Raw genomic sequence first — 12,655 nt, forward strand, 5'->3', positions numbered from 1 at the left:
AGCTCTCTTCCCCCTATTTTTGCAATGGTTCTGATTGCTGCAGGAACTCGTTTAAGGTGACATTTGGCTAAAAAGAACAACCAAAGATCAGCTTGCTCTTATTGCCTAGCAGTCTAATGGCTGCTTTTTTGCCATTGGCATACCATCCTTGGCTTTCCTTTCCAACCCAAAGGAAGAGTAGCTGTTCAGATACTCTGGAAACTAAAAAGTGGCTGGAGGGTGAGAAGGAAGTAAGTGGGGAGGGGAAGAAGGTAGGGGACAGTAATGGGTAGAACATGGGAGGGCAGCTGATGTTACAAAATGTGCTAGAGATGGAGACTGTAATGGGAAGAAAAGAAACACAATGTTTCTCATGACAGCTTTTCAAACAGTGTGCATCAAGTGATTTTGCTACAGGGCTTCTCACAGGTTAAGTTTCAAAGTTAAATATATTATTCCACTGTAATTCAAACTATGACAGCAAAATGCCTATTACCGAACTGTAAGACTTTCTTTCTTCTGAGGACTAAGGACAAGACTGGCCACCTACGCTCTAAATCTAAGTACCCTGGTTACAGTAACTCTGAGGCTCTTTGAAAATTCTAGAGAGAAAAAGATACAAGAGATGGACTTCCATCCTTACCTCCCTTTCCTCTATCTCCTATGACATGCACAAGCTCACCTTTTCTGCGATCCACCAAGAGTTCCTGAGATCACACTTGATTTAGTGCAAATGGAAGAATTTGGTGAGCTGGTGGAGGTGGTCCAAAGAGAATACCAAAATTCACTTTGGAAGTTGAAAAGGTTGAGTTTTTACAAATATCATACTGTGTACCAGGCATTTTATTTGACATGGGGGATACAGAGACAAAAATCTAAAAACCAGTGACCTCCCAAGCTTACATTCTTTTGGAGGGGAGAAAGACAAGCATATACAGATATATACAAAGTAAATACATTTTCATTCATTTTAAGGAGGAATACCTCCTAATAGGTAATTTTGGGAGACAGGGGACCAGGAGTTAGTGGAATTAGTCTCGTGTTAAAGGTGGGTATTTGAGCTAAGTCAAGGGATTCTAAGAATCAGATGTGAAATAAAGCATTCAATGGGGGACAGCCAGTGCAAAAATATGGAAACAGGATCATAGGATCATATTTCAAGCTAGATTTTTACAGATGCACAAACTGAGACAAAGGCAGTTAGATGGTTCAGTAGATACAGCACAAGGCCTGAAGTCAGGAAACTCATCTTCACCAGTTCAAATCTACCCTTAAGTACTTACTAGCTGTGTGACTCTGGATAAGTCACTGACTCTTGTTTGCCTCAGTTTCCTCATCTGTAAAATGAACTGGAGAAGGAAATGGCAAACCATTCTGATATCTTTGCTAAGAAAACCCCAAATGGGGTCACGAAGAGTCAGACACAGCCGAAAAATGACCGAACAACAACAGACTGAGGCACAGAGTTTAAGTGACTTGCCAGAGTCACATGGCTAGTTAGTGTCTCAGGTGGTGTTTGAACTCGGGTCTTCCTGCAAGAAGTCCAGCTTTTGGGGAAGGGAATTACAGATAATATGACCAGAAAGGGAGGTTGGGAACAGGCTGTAAAAGACTTCCAATGCAAAACTGAGGAGCTTATATTTTCTTGCAGAGACACTAGGAAACCACAGTAGTTTATTAATGACCAATGGAGTTGTAAATTAATAAGTCATAAGTAGATTCTTAGAGGACAAGAATTGTCATTTTCATCTTTGCATCTAATAGTGTCTTTCACACTGTAATTGCTGAATTCAGTGGAAAATTTTGGATAAAACAGACTCATAAGCAAGGGTTATGAAATGATTTAACCCAGCAAAGAAAAGCAAAAAGGTCAGTAAAGGGAAGACAAATCAATTTCAAGCAATATCTTCTTGTTCTGTTCTGAGTAGAGATGGAGAACATTTGGCCAACAGGCTCGGCATAACTAGTCTTCAACCACTTTACATACCTTGTGTAAGTGACAGTACTGGAGAATCAGAATCTTAGTGATGGAAGGGGCCTGAGACATCATGTAGCCTGACCTCCTTATTTCACAGATAAGAAAACCAAACACCATTGGGAGATTTGGGTATTGTTTTTCCTTTCTAAAGATATAAATAAAGAGTTATTTGGGAGAGGGAAGCAACTGGGGTTAAGTGACTTGCCCAGGATCACACAGCTTGTAAGTGTCTGAGGCTAAATTTGAACCGAAATTCTGACTCCAGGGCCAGTACTCTTTCCACTGCACCATCGAACTGCCCCAAGAACTTTTTTTTTTTTCTGTTTAAAGAAAAATTGTGGCACATGCTTGTCGTTACTGTTACTGAGGAGGCTAAGGCTGGTGGACCTTTTGAGAGCAGGAGTTCTGACTTGCAGTGAGGTAAGGTGATAGATGTTCATAGACAGATGTCCACGCTAAGGCTGACATTAATATGGTGAGCCCCCAGGAGTAAGGGGTGCTTAAATTGCCAAATGAGGAGCAAATCAGTCCACACTGGAAACAGAGCAGCAAAGTTTCAGTGCTGATTGAAGGGGCATCAGGCCTCTGAGTGGCCACTGCACTTACAACCTAAGTGAAATAAGGAGACAGACAGAGAAGGAGAAGGGAGGGAGGAAGGGATGGAAGGAAGGAAAGAAGGAAGGAAGGAAAGAAGGAAGGAGGGAAGGAAGGAAGGAAGGAAGGAAGGAAGGAAGGAAGGAAGGAAGGAAGGAAGGAAGGAAGGAAGGAAGGAAGGAAGGGAGGGAGGGAGGGAGGGAAGGAGGGAGGGAGGGAGAGAGGGAGGAAGGGAGGGAGAGAAAGGAGGAAGGGAGGGAGGGAAGGAGGAAGGGAGGGAGGGAGGGAGGGAGGGAGGGAGGAAAAAACAAAAGAAAAAGACAGGTGAAAGATGACTACAAAAGTAAGGCATGGTCCTGTAAGAATATCAAGACCCTTATAGCTAACAATGAACAGAGGTCAGCAAGAAATGATAAGGAAGAGAAGGGAATAAGCATTTATATAGCATCGACTACATGCCAGGTACTGTGCTAAGCGCTTTACAAATAGTGTCTCATTTGACCCTCACAGCAACCCTGCATGGTGGTGCTTTTACAATCTCCATTTTATAGTTGAGTACATGGAGGCAAACAGGTCAAATGACTTGACCAAGTTCACACAGTTAGTAAATGTCTAAAGCTGAATTTGAATTCAGATCTTCCTGACTCCAGTGCTCTATCTGCCTAGCTATGACTAGAGAAGTAGTATGAAGTAGAGGTGTCCAACATGCTGTTGGGGGTGGTGAGGAGGCACATGCAGTCCACAACATTCCTGAGTGTGGCCTGAATAGATAAAAATGTAATTGGGAAATATATGACAACATAAATGGAAATAAAATAAAACACAGATAGTGTTAATATGTCGTTTTCAAAGGCAGTGTGTACCTGTACGGATCTTTATGTACAAGTTACTGATCCCTGTTCCTTTTGGAGTTTGACAGCACTGGCATAAAGGATATCAGAGAGGTTTACTGTATGACTCCTCCACCAAAGGCAAATTCACTCATGTAACAAGAGCAAAGGATAACTAGAGGACAAGCTACATGATCCATTACTATCCACATCCTGTCAGAAGTACTAGAGGAAGGTTCCCAGCACACTGGTGGGACCCCTTGTAGAGAACTTATGGAAAATTATTGACAAGAATTGCTCAGAATGAGAAGGAATGGATGCTTATCAGGTTTGCAGAAGACATAGCAGCTAAACCAGGAGACAGAATGAGAAACCAAAATTATCCCAACAGGCTAGCATGTTGGACTGAATCTAATAAGGCAAAGTGTGTTAGAATTAATGCATTTAGGTAGCTCGGTGGATGGAATGCCAGGACTAGAGTCAGGAAGACCTGAGAAATCCACCCTCAGATGCTGTTTAGCTGTGTGACCTTGGGCAAGTCACTTAACCCTATTTGTCTCAGTTTCCCCATCCTTAAAATGAGCTAGAGAAGGAAATGGCAAACCACTCCAGTATCTCTGCCAGGAAAACTGCAAATGGGGTCCTGAAGAGTAAGACGCAACTGAAAAAGACAGAACAGCAGCAAATTAGGAATAACTATAAAGACTTACACATAGTCTAAGAAAGTCAGCTTCATAAATCCAAGATGGGGATGAGGGGGTGGATGAGTAGACAGTATTTTTTCTGAAAAATTTGGTGCCCTCCCAGTAGAAGTCAACAGGATACTGAGGTAATGCAAACTTTGGCTGCATTAGGAGATTTGTAATATGCGAGACAAAGAAGGACCCTTCAGTATCCCACCTTGCTCAGACCGACCCTGGAGTTTTATGTTTAGTTCTAGGTCCCCCATTTAAAGAAGGACATTGCCAAGCTGGAAAGCATCCAAAGAGGGGATGCTGGAGTGTTATTTTTTTTAAAGCAGGAGAAAACCTTAAAAGTAGGTCATGCGAAAATACTTGAAGGAACCAAGAATGTTAAACTTGGAAAAGAGAAGCTTGGAAAGAGAAAAGGGGGTAATGGTTGGGTCCAAGTATTTGTGGAAGAGGGATTCTGCTTGGTCTTACAGGTCAGAACCAGAAAAAGTGGGGAGAAGTTGTAGCAAGGAAGTATACTTGGGCTTGATGTAAAGAAAAAACTTCTAAAAATTATATACTCCAAGGGGAAGTGTGTCAGGAGATAATGACTTCCCTTACTGCTGTAGGTGTGCCCAATAAAGGCCCAGTGTTCAGTCTGGGGTATGTTTGGGTGGATTCCATCCAAGTCTGGGGCAAGAGCAACTCTCAATCAGCAAGCATTTATTAAGTGTTCTTGGCACTGTGCTAGACACCTAGGACACAAATAGAAAACATTTCATGTCCTCATGGAGCTTAAATTCTACTCAGGGGCAGAACCATGATATGTATGGGAATGCCAGAGAAGGGAGCTTGGTCTGTGTAGTCACAGGGATTGTGAGTAGAGCCACAGAGGAGTAGATTTTCAGATCTTTTTTAGGGACAATAATAACATTGAGTTAATTATTTTTCCCTGTGTAAGAAGTATAAAGGAGAGTGGGGTACATGTAACAATACACATAGATGTCCTGTTGAATAACTGGATGGAGTGAAGCATAGTCTTGGAGCCAACCAGATACAGAGAAGTGAGGTGAGGATTGACTCTAGAACCTTCCAACTCATGGTGGCCGTGCCTCAAGGCAAGTCTGAAAACAGTAGATTAACTTTCCCTGGGTGGAATTCTGTTGGTCCAGGCTTACGGGTTAGGTTTCCCGGTGGGGAGAGTCAAAAAGGAACAGAACAGATGATAAAATGCCTTGAATGCTGCCACTATGCTAAAAGATAGACCAATAGTTCATCTCAGTTCAGAAAAAAAAAATTTGGTTTAAATGACTTTGGAGGAAATTACTCTAGTTAAAAAAAGGAATTCTGAAGAACCTCTGAAATATCTGTGTACTACACTAATACTCTCATAGTGCTTACACACTGAGAGAAGGGTGCCTAGGACAGTGGGTGGACCCACACTCATAGGTGGTGATGGACAAGAATGTCCAAAATTATACGTTCAATGATTGGAGAATGACTGAATAAATTATACGTTCTTGTAAAAGGAGGAGGAATGTGCTATGAAAACCAACAAAAGCGAAAAACACAGAGAAACATGGAAAGGTTGAAATAAATTGATACAAAGCAGAAGATTGTGTGCATTAAGTACAGTATGGTATAGTGGCTTTGGAATCAGGGATCTGAGTTCAGGTCCTCTCTGTGTCATATACTACTTGTGTGACCTTGGAAGAGTCACTTAACATCTCTTGGGCTCCTTTTTCCCCCTGTGAAATGAAGGAATTTGTACTAGACTTTGATCATGATCTGATGAACTAAATACAGAAGAAAATAAAAATAACAACTTCAGAAAGGGACTAAAGGAAAATATCTTTCCTGTTTGTCTTTTGTTAATTTATTCAGGTTTACATTGTAAACATGTTTGGTATAATCTTTTCAGGGAGTTAGAATATTTTTATTTCTCATTCTGCATGGGTTTATTTTTGTTCTGTTACTGTTGATGGTCACATTTATAACAAAGGCAGCCTAAAATCACTTGTGAGATATTGTAAATAAATTTCTGAGGGAAGTTGTGGCAACTGAGGTAGAGAAAGAGGGACAGAGAGAGATTAGCTCTATACACATGTATATTCACTTTCATTACAAAATATCCAAAGACAAAAGTGCAGCCATTTTCTAAGGATTTTTTTTTTTTTTGCTAAACATATGATTCTAATCATGAATGATTATTCAGCAGGACAAAATCCCAGCTGTTTTAGTTATTCAACCTATGGTGAGAAGTTGGATTAGGCTCCAAACCGTGTCTAAATAGACACAGCAAACACCATTACTCTTGTCTTTTCTCCCTAACAGAAAAGTTTTGGGAGCTGGAAATATCCTGCTAAGACAGCACATCCTTATGTCCCTTCAAGAAGGCATTTTTTGGTTATCTGACAGCTCCTTAAAGGTTATGAGTTGCATACCAGATTGATTTCTTTTCCCCAACCTAGAAGAACCAGATGCAATATTGGAAATTTTCTTCATCTATTAGAGGCATCACTGAGAAGCAGTTGGGACAGATTATCAATCTGCCACCCAACAGGGGTTGCATTTCTCACCTTCTTTCTCAGTGACATGAACTTCAAACTGAAGCTTCTCAGTGCCTTTTTGTTTATGCTAAGTGGCCTTTGGAGAACGTCAAGACAGCTGAACAGAGAACACAAGAAGTTACCAGAGCTGTTTCTTTGCTTTTACACAATCTCTCTGGAGAGTGTTTGTCTTGAGGGCATACTGTCTCCAATTTTATTAAATAGGGCACCAAATATGTGCAAGTCTAGTTTCTTCTATATATGATTAAAGAAAGAAAGGAAAATAGTTAGTGTATGGAGAGATTGGTTTCCCTTACCCCCTCAGCTACACCTTCTCTTCTATTAATTTCCTACCTGGATTTTCTGTTCCAGTCACAATGATCTCATAGAATTGGAATTTTAGAGCTGGACAGGACCATAGATATCATCTAATCCAATTGTAATTCATGAAGCATGAATTACCTTTTTAACATCGCCAAGGGGTCATTTACCTGCATGATGACATTCAGAGAACCTTTGGTTCTCTAAAGTAGGGATATTTTGCCGTTATACAAAGTATGCAAGTGAGACTTGCACTTATTCTTGTTCTATGTTGGAGGAATAAGATGAAAGGAATTTTACAAGAGGGGAGAAAAGATGTTCTTATTACTCTAGGATCACAGCCCAGAAAGAAGGGACAAGTAGGAATTCCTCTCAGAGCCAATCTGATAGCCTCATGCTTGCCTCTCCAAAGCAGAAAATAGAAAGAATAAGACAAAAGAATAAGACAGAAGACAAAAGAATAAGACTGTCAAAGCATAACAGGAGACAAAAAAAAAAAAAAAAAGATGTGGTACTCTGATGCAGAGGAAAGAGACTGGAAGTAGGCAGATCAATTGAATTGCTAAACAGTTTTCCCTGTCTATGCTCCCAACTAGACTGTAAGCCCTTCAGAGTTAGGAATGCTATCTCAATGCATTTGAAATCTAACCTGTTACTGGAACAATGTCACCCATCTCATGGGTGCTCAACAAATACCTGTTATTCTTATGGGTCAGCTTGTCCCAAGGCTTCTCCACTCATCTATCCTTTTTTCAACTGCCAAAGTGATTTTCCTAAAGCACAGGTATAACCATGTCACTTCCCCAACCCCATCCCACCCCCAACCACTGCCCTACTGTGTAAACTCCAGTGATTTCCTATCACCTTCAGGATCAAATACAAAATATACGTGGTATTCAAAGCCCATAAATGCTCCTCCTACCCTGGCCTTCCAGTCTTCTTACACCTTACTCTCAATCATGTACTCTTAGATCCAGTGACATGAGCATCCTTACTATTCCACAAACAAGATACCTCATCTCTCAACTCAGGGTATTTTCTCTGGCTGTTGCTCATCTCTGTCTCCTGGTTTTTCTGGCTTCAAGTCTCAGCTAAATTTCTACTTTCCACAAGAAGTCTTTCCCAACCCCTTTTAATTCTAGTGCCTTCCCTCTATTAATTATCTCCTATTTATTATGTATACAACTTGTTTCTAAATATGTTTGAATATTGTCTCCCATTGGATTGTGAGCTCCTTGAGGACAGGGACAGTCTTTTCCTTCTTTTTGTATCCCTATTGCTTAGAACGGTGTTTGGCACATAGTAGGTGCTTAAAAAATACTTACTGTCTGATTATGGCCAAAATCATATTTCAAATAAAGTTGACTATAATGATACAAGACTGCACAGGTGACATTTCTTTCTAAATGTTGTCTGAATTCTGGGTACTTTGTACAAATAAATTTTAAAGAGTAAGATTCAAGCCTATAAAATGTCTAATATCTTCTATAAAGTGTTCTAATGTCTTCTAAACAAAAACAAAACACAGAAAGCTATTGCACAGGCAGCTATATAGTATGCTCCCCCCCCCTTGTTATTTCTTTAATATTGTGTCTTGTTCAAATTAAAGTGATTGTTTTGCTATTCCATAAACTGGTTATTCACCCAAAGAGTCATCTAAATAAAAAGTGTTTTTCAATTAAAAAATTATCATAATACTAAATAATTATTACAAAGGTCATGAAATTATGCAGTGCTTTGGGTTGGCAAAGAAAATCATTCTCATGTTATGTTCAAATTTAGTCTTGACCCTAAAAGAAATCTTCCCGATGAAAGCACACTCAGAAACTCGGGAGACTGAAATGGATCTGTGATCCATGTGGATGTTCACTACTGATATATATTGCAATTCAGCCACACCTGCACATCCTTTGTGACTCTTGACTGTTTTCCTCTCATAAAATAGCCATAGGAGGTCCTTCCAATCTTCTTTGATTTTTTCCTAACATTGCAAGGCTAGCAATGGGGCACTCAGGTTGAATACTTTGTTTTTACTGCTTGTACAGCTTGTCTTCTTGCCCCATTATCCATTTCCCTCATGATATCTCTGCATCTCTTCTCCTTTAAATTCCCTGTTTGGTAGATGTTATAGCCTGTTATTATGCCCATCATGAACCTCCATCATGAACTCATCTCTCATATTTGTTTTCTATTTTGCAGAGTATATTGTATTCAATTTCACACAGCTATAAAATATAAAATACTGGAAGACTACTGATATTAACAATATGGGCCTTTGTCTCTTAAAGAAGCTTGGGGACATTAGAAGACCTTTGTAATTTCCTGAAGGCAATCCAGTCTGCTGTCTTTCTTCTTTTTAATTCTGAGACCTACTTACCATCCATTTGTACAGCCTGTCTCAGATATGTACATACCACATATGATATATACATAATACAATAATATACATAATATAGAACATATGTATATATACAAGCATGTGTGTGTATGTTGATATATGTGCTGGTACATACACATACAGATGGACAATCTATAAATTGTTTAACTTCATGTCATAATCTCATCAATAGGTATTCTTCATCCACTTGGTTTTTCCTCTCTCTGTGATTAGGCTAAACAATTTCTTCCAGGAAGCTTGGTAGTGTTTCAGGGGTTGATGCAACTAGCATGATGTCATCCTCTAACAGAAGCATCTGGAATACCTTACCACTTGTCTATGATCTCACATTGCCACCTCTCGATCTCACTACACAGTGTTCAGCAGAAATCCATGTACCTTGTGAGTACTTATTAAATGTAAATTAGAATTTGTTAAACAGAATATCCATATTTCTCTCTGTCCCCCCTGTGCTTCCTCAAGAAAAGAAAACCCAACATGCTAGTTCCCTGTACTGTTTCCCAGGCACTGAGAATGGGAACAGTCATGGCTCCATGTACTTCAGCAGCACCAGAAAGTAAGCAAAACAGTAAGAAAACCATACAGTTTGGCTGACAATTATTTAGAAATCCAGAAGAGTTCATGTTCAGACTCATAGCCTCTCTAGTTTTTTAGCCAAAATAGAAAAACCCAAAGATTTATTTTGAAAGAAATATCCTCAAACATCAAAAATTAAAATGGTACAACATACAATCATCGATATTCTTGGTCAGGATTATTTGATCATATTTTAAAAGATATACTTAAAAGTGAAAACTGGATGGATGCACAGTACTGTGTAGCAGATTCATAGTCTGGATTTGACCACATATCATAGTATCATAGCTTCATTGAAAAAATAAATCCTGAAAACATTTTCTGCCAATTGTCCTTGAAATTTTTACATTGGTTGCATTATTACATAGAGAACAGTTTTTCTTTTCCATGTGGACATGACACCCTCTAGTATTCTCTGTCTACTTGGATATGTTTTATATATTTGTAGCAAATGACTAAAACATGAGTATAGATTTGTGCCAAAGACTTTGTAATAATCAATAAAAGGAGGTTAAATTAAAAAAAGAAACCCCATACTGGCAGAGTGACTGAACAACATGACTTAATAGGGTTTTCATTTTATAATTGCCGTGATTCAGTGTGGGTGGAATAGATACTTCTCCTCATTCCTTTTAGGAGACCATGGGATTAAATAGCATTGATTTTTATTTTCTGCTTGTTCACTGGTTTGTACAGATCTGTCTCTCTCCCTCCCCCTCCCCCATGCATGTATGTACACACACACACACACACACACACACACACACACACACACCAAAGCCCTTATGACATGTATGGTTTGGTTCTTTCCTACTTCCACTATCTTATTGCTTTAGACACAAATATGCCAAGAAGCAGAATGAGATAGGCTATTTCACTAGGATTACTCCATACCTGCTATCCAACACATACAATTTAGAGGAAAAGAGAAGCATGACTGGCCATACAATGGCCTGGGGCTTTAGATGCAGGCAAATGGTGTCATCTTAGTTTTGCCATGCCTATCCCCTCTTCTCTTCCCCCCTGACCTTTAATCTTTTCCCTCTGTTCAATCTTATCCTTTCTGTAACTCTGTTTTCTTTCCTTCTTGTCTTCCATCCATTAAACTGCAGCAACATTAAAAAAAAGAATGATTGGATATGACATATGAAACGCCCCAAAGGAAACATTGAAAACAAAGTGATGGTGCATCTGACACAGTCCCAGACTTCATTATATAAGGACTTGAAGAATTGCTGTAAAGTGGGGAAAGCATTGGATTTGGATTCTGAAAACCTGTAAGTGAATCTTAGGTCTGCTACTTATAAGTCACTGAATTTCTCCAGGTCTCAATTTCCTTGATTACAAAACAAAGAGGTTGAACTGGCTGATCTTTAAGGTCTCTCTCAGTTCTAAAATCTATTCAAATGGACCCACTATCATCACCACCACCATCATCATCTATAAAATATACATAGTGCTTTAAGTTCAGAGGTCTTAGGTTCATATCCCAGCTTTGCCACTTGTAATCATGGGCAAAGTCACTTTACCTTGCTAGGTCTCATCTGAAACATGAGCACCTTGGATTAATAGCCTCCAAATAATACATACATACACATATATATGTATACATATGTAGACAGAGCACTTTGGAAATCTTCTTAGGATCATAGATTTAGAGATAATAGGGACCTTGTACACTAAGTCCAATGTCCTTATGTTAATGGGGCAACTAGGTGGTACAATGGGTAGGGTGCAGGGCCTGGAGTCAGGAGGACCTGAGTTCAAATCTCACCTCAGACAATCAGTAGCTGTGTGACCCTGGGCAAGTCACTTAACACTTAAGCCTGTTTCCTTCAGTTTCCTCATCTTTAAAATGAGCTGGAGAAGGAAATGGCAAACCACCCCAGTATCTTTTCCAAGAAAACCCCAAATGGGGTCACAAAGAATCTGAAATGACTGAATAGCAATAACTACATATACTATCTGACTTGATCATGGAATATTAACACAGGGACACATCTTAGAGATCATTTGATTCAACCCTCTCATTTTTCAGATGGAGAAGCCAAGGCATGGAGAAGGGAAATGAGGTATTCAAGGTCACACAGCCAGCTAAGAGCAGAGATGAGCTGAGAAAGCAAGACTCCTGTCTCTTTGCCTGGAGTGTTCTCTGCCGTACCAAGTCCCCCTTGCAGCACCTGAACAGCAGATGCGCTCATGTCAAGTCAGTGTCTGTTGTGTGTGTATAATTTAAGGGTTGTGTTTAATTACTGGCAATGAGACAAGCTATTGCTGAAAGGCAAAAAGCAGTCCCTGCCTTCTAGTGGAAGAGACAACATGCAAACAACTTTACAAACGAGATGTATAGCAGGATGAATTGGAGATGTCATAGGGAAGACAGTAGCATTAAGGGGGATCAAGAAAGGCTTCTTGCAGAAAGTGGGATGTAGTTGGGATCTGAAGGAAACCAGGAATCTAGAAATCAGAATAAGGAAGGAGAGAGCCTTCCAGGGTAGGAGCAGCCAGTGGAAATGCTCAGAGTTAGGAAATGGAATGTTTTGTATGAAGAACAGAAAGGAAGTCGGTATCATGGCATCATAGAGAATATGGAGGAGAGTAACATGTCGGAAGACTGGAAAGGTAGGAAGGAGAAAGGTTAAGAAGGGCATTAAAAGTCAAACATTTGATCCTGGTAATAGGGAGTTACCAGCCACATCCCCAAAACCTATGGCCTTTTTATTCTGTCCCCAAGGGAACTGAGTCTATGTTGGGCACTG

At 39.8% G+C, this 12,655-nt stretch overlaps 1 protein-coding gene across 2 annotated transcripts in view; it reads right to left on the bottom strand.

Moving 5' to 3' along the window:
* CAMK1D (calcium/calmodulin dependent protein kinase ID) overlaps positions 1-12,655 on the bottom strand; it is a 494,068-nt gene that overhangs the window by 75,265 nt on the left and 406,148 nt on the right. The gene's annotated exons all lie outside the window — the stretch shown is intronic.

The sequence above is a fragment of the Notamacropus eugenii genome, chromosome 3, assembly GCF_028372415.1.
Source record: "Notamacropus eugenii isolate mMacEug1 chromosome 3, mMacEug1.pri_v2, whole genome shotgun sequence".
NCBI classification, from domain to species: Eukaryota; Metazoa; Chordata; class Mammalia; order Diprotodontia; family Macropodidae; genus Notamacropus; species Notamacropus eugenii.